The sequence below is a fragment of the Crocodylus porosus genome, unplaced genomic scaffold (genome assembly GCF_001723895.1).
Source record: "Crocodylus porosus isolate Cpor-Errol unplaced genomic scaffold, CroPor_comp1, whole genome shotgun sequence".
Taxonomy (NCBI): Eukaryota; Metazoa; Chordata; order Crocodylia; family Crocodylidae; genus Crocodylus; species Crocodylus porosus.
Window position 1 is genome coordinate 7,537,966 of NW_017728917.1, and position 18,065 is coordinate 7,556,030.

Below are 18,065 nucleotides of genomic sequence, written 5' to 3' on the forward strand. Positions count from 1 at the left end.
CTTATTGTGGACTACCAAGTCCCCCCTCAGTCTTTTCTCCCCCAGACTGAACAGTCCCAGACCCCTTAGTCTTTCCTCATACGGTTTGTTCTCCAAGCCCTTAATCATTAGGTAAAGAAGTAAATTAGGCACAACACAGGCAGCAGTAGAGCAAACTTCCTTGTGCCGCCTCTACCAATAAGCCCCCACTGCAGAGTGTAAGTATTACCTTGCCACTTCCCTGTAGCTTAGTAAATGAGTTGGTACTATTGCTTGTTAGTGAAATACTGGCTTTTAAAAGAGGATGCACATGTACATGATTCAGAATCTTTTATAAGCTTCCATTACAAAGGCAAGTTTGCAAAGAAATATTTGGATAAAAAGAGTATGATGAGGTATGCATCACTACTGTAAATGCACATTTTAGGTGTATTCTGAGGTACGATGCCAGAGGCCTACTACCTTCCACCACCTGCATACAGCCTGAATCTTTCAGCTGTGGCTCACTGGGGACCAGACTAAGTGATTGAGTTCATAGGGCACAATTGATCTGAATTGACCAGACTAAGTGATTGAGTTCATAGGGCACAATTGATCTGAATTTCATTATGTTACAGTTTTCCACATTTGGGTTGTGAATTGGCAATAATTCCAAGAAAGGTATAAAACAAGGATGAAGAAACTAGCAACACATAACAGTAAAATCCCCCAAGCATTGGCAGGTAGGGCTGGTTAGAACATTTCAAACGTAACAACTTTCCCATCAGAAAATTGCATTTCATTACCATTGAAATGTTTTGCAGAAACATGTCGATTTCAATGGCATTTCATGTTGAAGAAAACTCAAAACAGAACATTTCAGTCATTGTGGAATGGACCGTTAGTATGGTCTGCTTTGAGATAACTTCTTGTTTTATTTTATTTTATTATATCAAACACCACACAATATATTACCCAACATAAAATAAAATGACAAAAGCTGGAAGAAAATGTTTCTTGAACTTACATGTTTTGAGTGAACCAAAACTTTTTTCCTTTTTCTTTTGAGTTTAATCTCACAGGAACTTTTGAAAACCCAGTTCCCTCACAACTCTCTTGGGAAGGCTTTTAATTACCAATGAAGATAAAGTGGTTCAATGTTAGCAGTGGAGTATAGATCAGATGATCCACAGTATTGTTACTACTGTATGCAAAAGAGTAAGAGGTCCATGTACAGCAGTAATAAGGACAAGCAGAGATGGCTGTGTGACCGCCTGACTAATAATGGCTTTAAAAGCACCCTAGAGGTTTGAGAAAATCTTGAGAAGTTGTTTCCTTTCTCTCTCTCTCCTAGTTCCTACCCAAACCTTATAACCCACTGCTGGCCATAACCCAGAACTGGTGAGCACTAGCTGCACATGCAAATACATAACTATAATAGTAGAATTACCCAAGGCTCCAAGATTTCAAGGTCAGAAAGGATCATAGCCTGGATACCTGCATGGTCCAACCCTTAGTTTTGGTGCCCTTCCTTCCAGCAACAGTGTCCCTTCCTGATCACTGGGTGCCCCTGACTGTGCATTTGGAACTGCATAGTCATTTAGTGCTTTAGCAAGTACTAAATAACTGTGCAGTGCCCGCTGGTACCGTGCGGTCCCAACGGTGCATGATTATTTTTAGATAATACACAGCCACGATGACAGCTCTTTGCAACGGCAATACAGTGTCTCATGTAGACACACCCACTGATGCTGTTTCTCGTGAAGTTTTCTCAGGGATGGGATGTTTGGTCAGAACTGAAGCCAGTCTCCTGAACCTCCTCGGAAATAGTATGGGAGGCAACCCTTTCTGATTGGCTGCCTGCTCCATTATCTACTTCCTGTGGCTCAAGCCAGTCAGGATGGCTTAGGACAGAGGCAGAGCTCACCAGCTCAGCACCATGAACTGGATGGGAGGGTGGCAGAGGAGCCCTGCAGCTCAGAGTGGCTCCACAGTGTCACCCTCTACCCCTTCTCCCAGCAATGAAGAGCTGCGATAGCCTCTTTTTCTGGAAGGAGCATTGGAGAGTCCTGGGAAGAGCCAAGGTGAGGCTGGGGAGGCAGAACTGATGGGTCAGGACAGAACTGAAAGGCAGGGAATACATTACATAGTGCTTTTTAGTTCGTAATTTTATCATTCCTTCTACCCATTCACAGCACAGGGATGTGGGAGAGACAACTAGCTTAAAGAAAGCAATTCTGGATCTTTGGTGCTGCAGAGGTCCCACTTGCAACGTATACCCACCCACTCTGAGCAATTAATGTTGGATCCCAAATGCCAGCGCCTGCTCTAATAGTACTTTTCCCATAGTACCTGCTTCTCTCCCATTAGTTCATGGTCAACAACTGTGCTGTATGGAGGTACTAACTGAACAACTATATTATGTGAAGATCCAGCTTCTAAAATTGTCCTGCAATGATTACTTGTACATGTCAGGGGATTTCAAACGAAGCTAAACTCTGCACCCAAAGAGGTAACAAAAAGGCTAAAGGAATCCAGAGGATTCCTGTCAAGAAACTATGCATTGCTGTGAGCTCAGAGTTTGGCACCTGATTCCTTTAGAAGAAAGGGAACTGAAGGAACAGGGAAAAAAGTCAACTGGAGGAGTGAATGATTAATACTAGAGCTGTAGAAAAAGTACCACACCGTGCTCCTTGGCACTCACTGGACACAGCTTTCCCCATTCAGCTCAAGTCTTTCATGTGACTATTTATTTTGTTGGTGATCCAGATGCTCCTCTAAGAGTGAGAGTGGCTGGGGAGAAAGTGTGCTTGAGAGAAAATCAGCACACTGATGTGTTTGTTTTTTCTTCCAGTAGCTTTTATGACTTCTTTTCACTTCCTTCGTGTTCCAGACTCGGGAACACCCTTTTGTCACCAAGAGTGTAATCTTGCCTCCACCCAGGTCAATGGCGAAACTCCCAGTGATTTCAGGGGTGCCAGCCTTCTTCTCCAGGTGTTTACTGCAATACAAGCCTCTAGGCTATTCCAGCTACCACTGAGACTGTTTTCAGAGTCTGGCTTTCTCAGTATGAAGATAAAGAGTTATAAATTAGTCTCTCTAAAGGAATGATTCTGCCAGAGGAGGGGCAGTCCCTTTGACCGAGGAATTAAAGGAAAGAAGAGTCATAAAGGTATCAGAGTCAAATATTTATAGCCCTCATACAATTCTACCTCTGCTGCATTGGGAATGATAAGAGGGTTGTGCTTGAAAAGATCACAACAAGAAGCAATTCCCATTAGCTAGTTCTGTTGATATAAATAGGCAGGCATGAGATAAGCCACTGCCTGACACCTAAAGTATGAACAGATTATCAGATGAATGAGACGAGACTTTCACACACTGAGCATTCAAATGTGAGGAAAGCCGAAAATAGCGTGCGGCCCGATTTTCCTGGCTATGTCATAGTCTGGTGCCAACAAGGAAACAAATCAAGCTCTTCCGAGAAAAAAGGAGATGCCCATCTAACTTTGCTTTCAGAATTCAAGTGACCCTGAACTCCTTCAAAAAAACTGATCAGCTGAAAGCAGACATGGCAAGAAATGTGTAAAGGTGAAGAGGAATGAAGATGCTGTCAAAGGTGTCTCAATCTTCCCCTGCAATATTCTTCCTGTGCTTCATAATAAGAATGAATACAAGACCAAATGTTGGAGGGATTTTTCCTGGCCTTCATATTATTTGTATTACTGCACTCAACTAAAATAAAAATACAGACCTTGACCAAAGCTACTTATCATCAATATAATAAGGCAGGTTCTAATTTTTGGTTGAAGCTTTTTAGTTTAGTGAAAAATGCCTTTTAAACCAAACTGAACCCAAAACAGAAGAAGAAATTAGTTTTGTTCAATAATAATAATAATAATAATGCTTGGGATTTTGATGAAAGAAAACATGTTTCTTCCTTTTCTCTACCCTTTTTTTCTGGTGGGAAAAATAAAAAACAAAGCAATTCTTGCTTTGTTCCCATACAAATTCCACAGACCATTTTGAACAATATATTTCTTTTAGTTTTTCATGGCCGACACTCCCAGCATTGTGGCCAAGACAGGCAAAGGGTGGAAGTGGAGACGGGGGCGGAGGGAGGATGAAGGGTGTTGTCAGGAATAACCAGTCTGTGCCACTCCAGTGGTCCGGCTGGAAGTTCACAGACCTCCTCTGTCACAAAGAGTCTGAGTTGATGGATGAAGAGTGCAGCCTGCAGAGCCACGTACCCTGTAGACATGCCACATGCACAACTCCCTTCAACATGAAGAGACTTGGGGTCAAGGCTAAGTCAGCCATCCCTTTGGTAGAAACACTTGAGGGTGTGCATGCCCTCTGCATATGCTCACTGTTCATCCCCTTCAGACTCTTTCCTCACATTGAACCGCAATCCAGTTGGCTACATAATTAAAAGTTGTTCCTTTGTACAGAGAAACGGAAATAGTTAGATTAAAGACTCCCAGAAAGTATCAAAGTCTCAGTACAGAACTTGAGTGAAGACCATATTCCCGACCATAAATAATAAACGAGTCAGTTTAACCTGCCAGTTAATACGATCCTTACATATGCTGTATGCTTCCCACTGCAATATCATTAAGCAACCGGAGTCTTTAGTTAACGCACTAACCAAAAGAGAGACTGATTAGTACTTGCATTCAGAATAAGAGTTAGTTCAAGATAAATCGGCACCTGCCCAAACTGGTGACAAGCAAACGCATGCTAAGATTGTTACAAGAACATGTTCATCATTCGGAGAGATTTAAATTCCATAAAGATACAGGTCCTTATGACAGGCTTGCTGTCTTTGGTTGCTGCAAGAAGTTTTGTGGAGTTTTCCTACAAGGCTTGTGCCCCTAACTATTGATAGGTTAATACCAATAACATACATGAATGAATCACTGCTGGGGATGGAGTTTTACTTACTGCCATCTGAGAAGCAGGACTTGCAAGGCTTTTCCGACAGGAGAGGTTTTTGTTGGAGATTGCCAGCTTGTCAGAACTGAAGCATTTGTGAAAATGTGCTGGCTTTGGCAAATTTCTGCTGCAACACACAAGCAGGCTGTCATTGGAAAAGCCTGGGCTCCCGCAGACTACAGCCCTGGGGCACGGTCTGCTATGGGGCCAGCCCCGGAGCTGGGAACCCCAACACTTTTGGAGGACTCCAGAGCAAGCTCACCATGCACAATCCCCAAGCACCCCTCCTGCACAGCTGTGAGCCTGGCTGCTTTGAATACCCCGGGAGGCCAGGATCTTCCAGACTTGGCTCTGTGGTAGGGAACTTCCCCAAGTCCTTGAGGACTTCCTGAGATGTCCTCATTTCTGGAAGATGCCCCAGGGATTCCCAGCTCCATGGAGAGAGCCCTTGGGAGGCAGGTCACAGCGAGGGCTGGGAGTTCGGGCAACCAGCTGTTGCATGTCATTTTGCAAAGTTTAAATTGAAACATTTTCATTCTTATTATTCTCCATTTTTTTTTTTACCACAGTTTCCTTTCCATGACAAATTCCTAAGCTCTAATTTAGTCTCATTTGGAATGACCTTTTTCTTCTTCCTCTTCAAAGCACTGCACTTTCCCCCAGTACAGAAACTCCAAGACCCAGTCAGCTCTGTTCAGGAGGTCTGCACTCCTGTTACAGACTCTGCCACTGCCCAAAATAGGACTGAGAGACCACACTCCTCATTCACTGCCATTGCAGCTGTGGGAACTCAGGACTTCTGAATCTGAAACTCTTGAGATGTCAGTCTGAACACCCAAAACCTGAAGGATCCTGACAAAAGCCGACCATTTTGGACAATTTCAGACTTAATCTGTGTTTCTTGGCTGACCCATCAGTAAAATTGTAGTAATGCAATACGTTTCATCAGAATGTTATCAGGCCTCATTATGCAGGAAGCACCAATGCTCACGATCATTAATAGTATGTAATGGTTTTCATTTTAACTGCATTTTTATCCAGTCTTCCTTTCACTGACTCACGTGTAGCTAAGGTGGTAATGGTACTCACGTGTAGCTAAGGTGGTAAGGCTGTCTGGCATGTCATGGGATATTAGCGACGATAGAAGACGTGTGGTCGTTCAAAGACTGTGGCGAGGGATACCCAGACTTGGGCAGCAGTGCAGCCGTAAGAGATAGGAGGTCTGGTTCCTGTTCTTGGCTCAGGTGCTGGCCTACTGGGTAGGCTTTAGATAATATACTTGAGCCCTCCTCCCCCTTCCTCCTGCCTCAGTTGCTCTGTCTGTGAAATGGTACCTTGAGGTCTACTGCTGTGAGTGCGGTATTATTTCTGGGAGAGGTTTGGTATTCCCCTTCAGAAACCAGGGGGGCTGCTGGTAACTGCTGGCAGGACAGAGAACATTGCAACCTTCCACAGTAGCAAGGTGGCCACCCTGCAAAAGGATTTATCAAGGGTCCTGCAGAGGACTGGGGCATAAGGGAGAGACACTGTCTCCATTGTCTCAAGGAGCTTGGAGCCTCTCCTGTGACAGACCAGGGAACTGAACCCTACAAGTTGCCAAGGAGAGATCGGCTACACAGGTTTACAGGCTTTGCTTCATGGAGTGAGCCCAGACCTCACGAGAAGGCACATGAATGCCTGACCTTGTTTTTACAATGCCTTGCTAACTAATGCTTCTTCAAGTGGGAGACACTTTTTCTTTAAGGTCTCTTCCATTAAGCAACAGGCATACCGTATAGCTGTTTAACATAATATGTGTCCATTGCTTACCTGTACATCCAAAATCAAAGCCAAATATTGATACAGAGACTAGAGCACAGGTTAAGTAGGAAATTGAACTTTGGCATTTCTTTTGAGTGCTTACCAGTGAAACCACAGTAGTCTTGATGTAGCCATTTCTATTGGATTAATGATAGTAAAGCCCTCTGAGCCTGTAGGATGAAAGGGACCATAACATCTTTATTGTCACATGCCGATATTTCTTTCAGTTGAACTTGAAGTCAAGTCTGGTGGCATTTCTAATATGCTACCAACTTTTTTTCAGTGATTACCAATTTCAAAGGGAAAACATCTGGATACATTCTGACTTGCCTACCTATTATGGATCACACTGCAGCCAACACTGCACCTACAGAGCCCACCCAAAAATACAGAGCCGGGAGCAACCGTGAAGTTGTTATACATCAGGCAAGAAATGAGTGATACTTCGTTCTGCTCCAATACACCAGGCAGCCTACTCCTGGTGGCAAACATATTCTGTGCCAGGAACAGGGCTGGCACCAAGTCCTATCTGCCTTCAGCCTGGAACTGGGGAGAAAAAAAGATGGGATACAAACTGTGACTGCGGTGAGTCAGTATCTGCTTCTGGGGCAGCCCCAGCCAAGGAGGTTGTGCAAAGTCAAGACTTAGCCCTAAGGGAGTGTAATATCATTTTAATTACCAGGACAGTGTCTAGACTTACTGCTTTCATTCTGCACAATCAAATTTTCATCATAACAATTTATGCAATAATGAGCCCAAGACAGGCACCTTTAACACTGCCTTATTCTATAAGTAACCAACTGATCACAGTAGGAGTGAGCTCAGTATCAATCAGGTTGGTAGGATTGGACCCAATATGGTTTCAATAATTTGTTTAAAGTGAAGCATACACTGATCACTGTGCGTTTAATAGATGTATTCGCTTAAACAGATGCTAAGGCTTCTGGAAATCTATTTAAGTATTATTTTCTGGAAGGTTTAAGAATCCTAAAAGCTACGCTTCATGTGGAAAGCTGCATTCACGTGTCTTCCTATAAACTGCAAGCTTATACTTTTATTATAGAAAGACCAGAAAAAGATTTGTTTGAAGTGATTGGCTATTGTCCTACACATCTGGTGGAATTTTAATTATTGCAATAACTGCATGGCTCCCTAAAATGGAAGTAAGTAATATGATAATTCTGCAAAGTGATAGATGTATGAAGTGATGCAAGGCAAATCCAGCTGTCAGGTGGGAGATGGGGCAGGGTGTTGCACTGAGCAATTGCAAGCATTGTACTTAGCAAAATACCATATAATAGGTTTAATAAAGACATTGGAGATAAAAATTTTGGTAGTATGATTCTGGGAATTGTGGAATCAATAATTAACTGCTTAATAAGTGAACTGTAGAAACTGCTATGACTAATATAGACTTATCTCTAAAAATCAGGAAGAGTGGCTAGGGATAATATGCTAACAAGACACATCTGTTTTCAATATTACATTTTGACATCAGCACGTCTTTATTGGCCTCCCAAAATAGTCTAAGGTTTTGTGAAACCCCGAGAAAACAAAATGTATTTTTGTTCAATTTCCAAATATGGATATTTTCCATTGATGATAAAAGTGGGACCGAGCACTATTTCATTTGAAAGAAATAAAAAACGAGAATCTTCACTGCTCCTACCACAGCTCAAGCCAATATATGATTTCAAGCATTATCCTGTTTCACATAATCTGAGTGTTGTTTGCAACTTTAATTAACCTAGTCCCAGATGTTATAGGCTAACTATTTTCCCTGCTTAAACTGTTTTGTTGCATCTGGAGGGGTATTGGCAGCCACCAGCCCTTGTACAAACACCATTGTGTTCAACCTCTCCTGTAAACCAGAATCCCTCCAGAATGGACATGCAAGCCTTAGGAAATGTGCATCTTTACACATGCTCAGGGCAGGGGGTGAAGAGGGCGTGCTGTAATTATAACAGGTCGAAGCAGCTTCCCGGCATATCTACAGGCACCCACAGGCTAGGGACTAACATTCAAAAAGCCTGAGCGTGAATTGATTCAATCTTTGCAGGTTAGTCCAACCTGGCTAGGCTAAATCATTTTGTAACTCCGCAGACACAGCAGACATGCCTGCAGTGGCTCTGGCTCGAAGCCAGAGGGCACTAGAGCAGCCTGCCCTTCCCTTGCATGATGCTGAGCTAAGGGAGGGCATGGCCAGGCCCCAGCAGAAAACTTTGATTAGGGAGGGATTCCCCTTCTCCTGACTAGCCCAGCGGGGAATAGAGAATAGCGTTTATCAGCCCTAACTCAGTGTTTATCACCAGCATTAAGAAAACAACAGAGGGATATTACGAGCTACCTGCTGATTTTCCCTTTGTCCCAGCTGCCTCAGCATGAACCATAGCCAGCATGTGGTCTGTTAGTTAATGCTGAGAGGTGTCTGTAAGGCAGAGGGGACGGTGAGGGAAGAGGGGGAGCAGGGATACCTGCAGTCTCTGCCAAGCTCCTGCCAGGGAGCTGAGGGGAGGGGCCAGCTCTGCTGTGGAGTAGAAAGACCTGCCCAGCCCAAAGAGCATGCTAGGATGCTGGGGGACTCTAACTTAACTTAAACCAGCAAGGGGTCTGGGACGGACATTGCATAAACCAAGTTGACCCAAATCAATTATGTCTGATACTACATTCAACCAGATTTATCTGAAACCGGTTTCAACCATTCTCAAACTGGTTTATGTGCACTGAACATCTATTTTGTTACAGATGTAAACCAGTTTCTGATCACTTAAACCGGTGTTTGTGTTATGTCTGTCCCTAGACATAGAGACCAGTATGTTTTGGTAAGGTGGCTTGTGAAAAAGATCAAAGGGTCCATACGCATCAGAGCCTATTAGGTGAACGTTCAGCCCTCATCTCTGCTCAACTTAGTTGTATCTTTAAATCACAGAGGTATAAAAGCTAGGCCACTCCAGTCCCCAGTGTGACAGCAAATCCATGTAAGGGGACCTCTTCATGCTAAGTCTTGGCAAGGATTGCAGACATAAAGGCTACACTGGTAACAGAAAAATGAAGAAAAGGCCATGGGGCCTGTAGTTATGAAGATCCCAGCAGTCCAGCTCCATGCTGAAGTGGTACAGTAGGCTCACTACCACTGTTGCAGTCTGTGAGAGAGAACTGGGGAGAAGGTATGTTGTGGGCAGAGGTGGGGTGCTGGGGAAGAATAGCTATAGGCCAGCGCTTTGCTCCAGGGCTTCACAACCCAGGGTTTCTGCAGGTGAAGAGAATATCAGCCAGCAGCAGTACTTAACATTACACTCCAGGAAATGTGATGATAAAAGGCTCCTTGAAAAAAAGCACTGATTGAAATATGCACACACTACATTTGAAAGCTTGTTTACCCAACCATGCCATTAGTCCTATAAAAAGATATCACCCACAAACATCTTGGCTTCTTGCATTGACTGAAATACAGTTTTAAATGTCATCTAATGTCATTGCATTGCTCTCTTTACACCCTTTCTAACTAAGTTTCTAGGAAACAGATTCAGAAAAGTTCCTCTTCTACAGACTGTGCACCCCCACCCCCACATGTAGGAGAACACATAATACATTTTTGTAACCCACAATAAAAACTTTAATGGCATTCAAAGCCTGATGCACATCTAGTGCTGATGATGTGGCAACAGCAGTCATGCAACAACTGGAAGTGATGTCGAGAAATGTAATTTCCCTCTAAACAAGAAGACTTTGATCTGGTTTTCTTTGGACAGAAGCACAATGATGTTGTTCTCCTCGGGAATTATAAAATCACTTTCTAAAACTCAAGCTTTAACTCTTTTGTTCTGTAAACAAGGAAAGTGTATCACCCTTAAGCCATGAAAACTAAACCTCACTTTAAATTACATGTATTTCCATAATGCCTTCCTTCTGTGAATGCTAATAGTCCTGGTAGGTCAATAAATTCCTTTTTACAGGGCTGTAACGACACCCTGAATCTTATGTGACAAATATTCCTCACAGTTGTGTTCCAGAGTTGTACAGGAAAAGGGGGGAAAAAATCACTTAAAATCTTGGATCCACCAACCTGTGTATCAGCAGCTGGGTGCTGTCTACTGGAACAAAAAGGACTCCAGTGTCAAACCCCACCCTGGTTTGGGGAATGTTTTAAATTTCAGTTGGTGTTTTTACATTCAGAGGCATGTCCAATTTGTGGATTGGCCCCCAAGCCAATATTGGACATGGACTCTACTGCCAAAACCATAGGGCATGGACCCTATTGCCAAAATCTTCCCTCCTAAGCTTCTCTCTCCTGGTTGCCATATCCCAGGTCTCCTCTTCCAAACCTCTTCATTATCCTATGCCTTTCCCAACTATTCTCAACACAAGCATGCTGTGATACCCACAGGAATCTATAGCTATGCTTTTACAAGTGCCTTCCAACTCAGAAGCCAAACCTGAGACCAGATTTGTAGAGGCACCAAACTACTGTTCCCATGGATATAAATTGTCACCGTGGGTCACTGTGCCTCAGTTTCTCCTGTAGCTCAGGGACCATGTCAACAACAAAAAACCCCAAAGAAGACAACAGCAAAAAACCCTCACTAACAGAAGTTAAGCATCAGCATCACCTCTCCCTGGTATAATGGCTTCCCAGAGCCCTTTCCTTCAGTGTTTCAGAGCTTGTCCATCAGGTGCCAGGTCTGTATCAAACCCATTTCAGCAGGGTCCCAGGGGCATCAGGCTGTAGTGGAGACCCTGGTGTCCCTGTTCCAGTGTATATCTTACGAGAGAGCAGCTGTCACTTTAACACATGGATGTAGATCTCAAATGGTGGCCACTGGCCACAGCCAGAGCACAGTTGCTTTCACCGCACCAGTGAAGTGCATGCATTAGAAGCAGAGCTTCTCCGATCCGCTCACAAATGCATCGGCTACTGCCTAGGAGCTGCCATTGTTTGCCAAGTGAGTTGGACCCAGGGGGCTTGCAGACTGAAGAGGGAGATTTGGAGGCTGTGCCTGGGTGGGGGGGAAGCAACCATGCCTTCCCTTCTGACCTAACTGGCCACTCCAGGCCTTCCCTTCTGTCTTAGATGTAAGAAAATGCCCATCAGGGTCACAATCTGACTGAGAGTAGGGATTACACCCAAACCTGGACCCCAAGGCACCTACAAAGCAGGGTAAGGATCTAGTCTTCTAGCTGCCCTTTAAATCAGCCTTAACAGTTGCACAGAGAAGCAGGTGATGGACCCAGTACCTTTGTACTCACACTCACAAAAACCTTTGCTGCAAATGACTGCTTTTCACCCCTATGTTGTGAACAACCTGTATCCAAATCTGGCTGCCCCAACATACCCAGCTCTCCCCTTGTCTCTGTTTCCTTTGCAGGGTAATAATTTGATCAGTGTCAGTCCAGGTCACTCATCTATATTTGGACCTTGGGCAGCAAATGAATTGAGTGACCTTTCTTGCCTGCTGATCCTATTTCTCTGTTATTTACTGCACTTTATCTGGTGTCTTCCCTATCAAAACCACACCATAAATATAGCCTCAATCTGCCAGCCAGCCTCCTGCTCCCCTAATCACCCATCAGTCCCTATTATCTATAGTGCAACACATCATGAAATCCAATAGCACATTAAAATAATTGGCAGCAGCACACAGCTTTGTCTTGCTCCCTCTTCAGTGGAAACCTTCCAGTTTCACACGTCTTGCACTTCCTGAGACCCGTTCTCCCCTCCTCCCCACCAACCCCCCTACCCGAGTTTTATTGCTGTGCGGGGAACAAGAAAGATACTCACTTAACAAATGGCTGGTTGATGAGTCATGTGCTCCTTTGAAATCTACAGGGCCTATGAATCTCCCTTATCTCGCTTAGTATGCTTTCAATGTCCTAATGAAAACATTTAATAATCGCTGCCTTTCCAATGACCCTGTGTACAAAAACCACTCTCTGTAGGGCTGTTGCAGAAGAGTCCAAGGAAATGTTCTTGTTTTTTAAAAATACTGAGGAATCAGATGCCTCTTGACCAAAAGGGTAGAGTCTGTTATGTTGCCTTGTCTGCTGAAATCTGCATAGCTTCCCCCCCGCGCCCCCCCCCGCTCGTTAGTGGTTACTACTCCGTTCTCCCTATGGAGGAAACCCACTCGCAGTTACCTGATATAAAAGCACTTCTGTCAGACAGTATCAGATCTTTTGTTTTATAGTTCCTTATCTAACAGGGGGCCTTGCAGAAAACCTAATTATTTTATAGAACATGGTTGTTCTTTTCTGCTGACGGTTCCCTTAGGGTCCTGCCCTGTGCAGAGAGAGACTTCAGCCTCAACAGAAGTCAGTGGGTGTTAACAGCACTCCAGACCTCATGGAATTGGTCTCTATAGATTATTTACAGCATGCAGATAGCACCAAAGAAAACGAATGCATCTGATTGAGGTTCTTCAGCTTTGACGGTGAACTGAAGACCTGAAGATAGTGACAGGATATGATTAAAGAAGCTTTAAAACTTCCACATAAAAAAGCAGGAACATAAGCACACAAATATGAGGGCTGCAGGTTAAGATAACCCCTGAAATACCATAGAAAGGTCTATAATGTTATGAGGATCAAAGGACAACTGCCTTTCAATCCCCAAAGTGGTTAGCAATGTAATTTTAGCTACACAAAGCTGCACACTTTTATCCCCACAACAAAGAGCATCTGTATGCATCAGCATCATGTGACAGACATACAGGAATAATCCTTCAGAAGGTAACAGTTATTGATATCAGATCATTTTGGGGATCTTGGGCTAAATTTACTGAAGCCTCTTAATGGTAGCAGAGTTGAGCCCATTCTGTCTCTGCACCAGGTTGTGGCTATGTTGGGATGAATGTATCTGCATAAGTGTGCATATGTAGGTTTGTTTTCATGCCTTCTAACTATTATATTAGTGCTCCAAAGTGAATTATTTCTCACAACTAAAAACATAGGTAATTTTAAAAAATGATGTCACCATGGTTTTCATCTGTAGAATGCATTGCAAAGGAAAGATTTTACAGGTAGATTAAGCAAGGCACAGAAAGGTGAAGAAACTCATCCCTTTCATTGCCTATAACTAGTCTTGCAGAGTACTTTAGCTTTAGAGTTCTACTCATTAGCAGTTACTTCTCCCTTTTCCTGTGGAGGAAACCCACTCAATTACCTGCATGAAAATATTATTGGCTGATAACCTGGTGACATTCCCTCCATTCAGATACCCATAGCACTATGTTGTTGTTAATTATGTGACAGGGTTGGCACCTGCAGAACTGGAGAGAAAAAGACCTTGCAGGAGGCCCAGCGTCTGTAGAAAGAAGAGGTCTACCCTCCTGGGCTAGGGGCAGACATTCAAAAAGCCTGAGCCTGAATCAATTCAATCTTTGCAGGTTAGTCTAATTTTGCTAAGCTGAATCAGTTTGTAACTGCACAGACATCCCAGAAATGTAGGCACATGCCTGCAGTGGCTCCGGCTAGAAGACAGGTGGTGTTAGAGCAGTCCTCCCTTCCCTTCCACACTGCTGAGCTGAGGCGGGGCCTGGCCAGGCCCCAGCAGCTCTGATTAGGGAGGGGGTCCTCTCCTCCTGACCAGCCCAGCCCAGCAGGGAATTGATAACAGTGTTTATCACCCCCAACTCAGTGTTTATCACCTCATTAAGAAAACAACAGAGGAACATTACCAGCTACCTGCTGATTCTGTCTTTGTCCCATCTGCCACAGCAGGGACCGTAGCCAGCACTTGGTCTGCTGGCTAATGCTGGAAGGTCTGTGTAAGGCAGAGGGGATGGGGAAATGCCTGCTTAGGAGGGAATGGGGGAGGCGGGGAGCAGGGGGAAGCCAGGCAGATGCTTCCAGTCTCTGCCAAGCTCCTGCCAGGGAGCAGAGGAGAGGGGCCAGCTATGCTATGGAGCAGACAGCCCTGCCCTGCCCTGCCCAGCCCAGCCCAGAGAACATGCTGAGATGCTGCGGGAGTCTGGTTTAACTTAAACCAGCAAGGGGCCTGGGACAAACATTGCATAAACCAGGCTGACCCAAATCAGTTAAGTCAGATACTATATTCAACCAGGTTTATCTGAAACTGGTTTCAGGCATTTTTGAACTGGTTTATGTGCACTGAACATCTGTTCTGTTACAGGTATAAACAAGTTTCTGATCACTTAAACTGGCTTATGTGTAATGTCTGTCCCTAGGAGTTTTGAGATTATTTACTGGGCTTTGTTCAAACTAACACAAACTTGGAAATTGTCTAGTCACATGCTCTTCATGCATTTTACCAGACTGTAAACTCAGCAAAGGAAAGATCAGGTCTACTATGTGTTGTGCTCTGACTTCTCATCAGCTACCCAACTTGTCTTTAATTTTTGGGGGCTCTGATCATGGCTACCTGACTGGTTCATTTTTAGGAGCTGCCTCTTCCTCTTCTTGTGAGACTGACAAACCTGCTAGAACTCCAAGCTGAGAACTTCAGCAATTCTATCGCAAATCTTGAAGCATTTAGGGTTTTTTTCAAATGCCCCAGCTCCTGGAGTCCAGTGATTACATGGGAATACTGGCTTTCATTTGTAAAATAGGAAGTTCTTAGCTTCATGGTTATGGAAACAATCTTGCAAAGATGAAACCTGTAGGTCCCCAAAACAGAAAGCAAATAAAAATAGATATATTTTTTTACAATCTCATAAGTTGGAGGCCTGACTCCAAATTTTTTAATGCTTGGTTCTGGCATTACTAAACATTTAACCATCAAGCACAGCAGCTTACTGGAGACTGCACATAGACAGAGACAGCCGGTTGAAAGCCCCTTTCCAAGGATTACTGAATGGGTTGTATCTCCTGCCACCTTAGTTGCAGACTTATTCATAACACAACCATCCTTATAGTCACTAAATACAGCAAGAAAAACAACATCAAGGACAGGATATGTGCCAAATGGTTTGCTCTCAACAATGTGCCAGGAGAAAACACCTCTACACATTTGGTACATTTTGTTTTCTAGTCTCCCTGTTTCTCAGACTTGTCTAAACTTCCCTTATCTATCAACACGTGGATGTAACACAAGAAGTAGTGAGTAAATGGAAATTAAACCAAGTATCATTGCATTCTGTTGCAACAGTTTAGGAACCTTTTCAGATGTCTCGCTCTCATATTAGGATGCATGGGGATATTTTTTTCCAAGCAGTACAAAAAGAAAATTTTCTGGAACACTGTATATTTGCATGTGGTAAAACAGATATCAAGGAAAAAATTCTGATTGGTTTGCTATAATATTTAAGGTCACATTCTTAAAGAAACGCAGTCTGTTCACCAAGGACTCAACTGTTCAAAAGCTTATGCACATTTTTATCTTTAGATACACAAGTTGTCCCATTGAACTCAAAGTATGGCATAGACCATGGACATCACTGAGTGATCCTTGTATCAAGACCATAACTCCTAACTGAATCAGACTATATCTCTTTGGATGGATGCCATCCAAGTCCTCATTCCAGAGCTTAAGCAATGGAAAATCCCCCAGATTCCCAAGTTGTTCTAACTTGGTTTTCTCCTGTCACTATTATAAAAAGATTGTGTGCTATTGTTGACTTCCAGGCTCCAACCATTAGATTGCATTATGCCTTTGCCTACTAAATTAAAGAGTGCTCTACTCTCAGAAATGTTGGATCCATGTAGGTATGCCCAGGCAAGCGTATTACCTCAATGACAGAGATGCTTCTGGCACAGGCTGCATGACGCACAGTACAACTTGTCTGAGTCTGCTACCGCTTGTCTGCAGCACAGATCAAGTCCCCGGCCCTTAGCTTTAATAACCGAACAGTTTGATCTGCTTATAACTCACACGATAGGACCAGTTCACCCATCATTAGTAGCTCTTCTACTCCTGCATGGACATATATTCCCATCTATAACTTACTGGAAGAGAGTGAAGGACATGGAGTAGCCAGTGATAGGGCAGAACAGAAGATCCACTGCTCCAGTCATTTTCCCTCCCTGCCCCAATACTTCTTTTCCACTCGTGCTCCAGCTATTCAGAATTCACAGGGCAGAGGATTTGTACTGGGTATGGCTGTCACAGTACACCAGAAGGGCAGGATCCAAGTATAAAATATACTTTAAAACTGAGAGAATTTTAATAATGTCCAAAACAAACAAAGCAAGAAGAGCTCAGTGAAGTTTCAGTAAAGAATTGCTATTTTCTTAAGCAAGATACTTCTTTCGGTGAAATCAATAAAAGATAGCCAGCCACACAGTCAAATAGCTATTCTACAAGTCATTTGAGGAGAGTCATTTTTTCCACAGCTAAACCTTCCTAGATTCCTGTAAACTATCTGGCTGGTGTGGAAGCATTAGGAGTGAGGAATGTAGACATTCATTCGGATGCAGGGTACAACTCAACCAGACACTAAACAAGCTTTAAACAAACTGGCTCAAGTATCAGACCACAGAGCCCTGGGCTAATTTTCCCTGCTGAGAAACAAGACAGTCCATGACAGATTCAGTTGAACCCCTTTAACTAACTACACTGATACAAGTAAAGCAGGAAAGGAGTCCAACTCCTCTAGTGCGGATAATTTTATTCATATGTAGATACTTTACTAGTATAGCTGCTTCTTTGGGGGAAGAGGACTAGTTATACAGGTATAACTATATCAACAAAAAAACCCTGCACCCCCAACCAACAGTGTTGTGTTGATGCAAAACCCAGGTGTAAAACCAATCCTTCAGTTACAATATGCTTCAATGAAAAGCCAACATTTCTTCAGTGTATTCAGACTGATATCAAAAGTACTTGGTCCCACCTGCTTGCAGTGGTCCTGGCTCTGACAACATTACTTATGTTGAATACTACCACATTGCATAAAAAGAGACTATTTGAAGAATGCGACATTCAAGGTGGGTGAAGGTATCACAATGCTGAGAGAGAGGGTGGACTTGCAATAGAGACCTGGGCAGGGGTGAATGCAGGATTTGACAAGAGTGGGTGTGCTGCAGGGTGGCTTCTCCTCTGCTCCCAGTCTCCTCTCCCCAACCCACTAGTGCTGGCCGTGCTGCGGGAGCCTCTGGGAACTTTTTAAAGTTCTCAACGTAGGTAAGCATCCTTGCCTTCCCCTCCATGCTCAGAGGCCCATCTCTCCCCTCCCCATCTGTGCCTTCCTCTTCCAGTTGCTGCTGCATTGGAAGAGGAAGGTGTCGCAAGGGTGGGAGAAGCTTCAGAGCTATTCCTGTCTGCTCCAGCTGCGCTGTGCCAGGGCTAGGCTTTGTTGGGAAGGATGGCTGCAGCAAGAGGGAGGGGATGGGTTCCCCACACTAACCAGGCCTGCCAGAAGCAGACCCGGGAAGCCACTGCTGCTGTGGCTGCCCTAGGTGAGCCCAGCCCGTGCAGC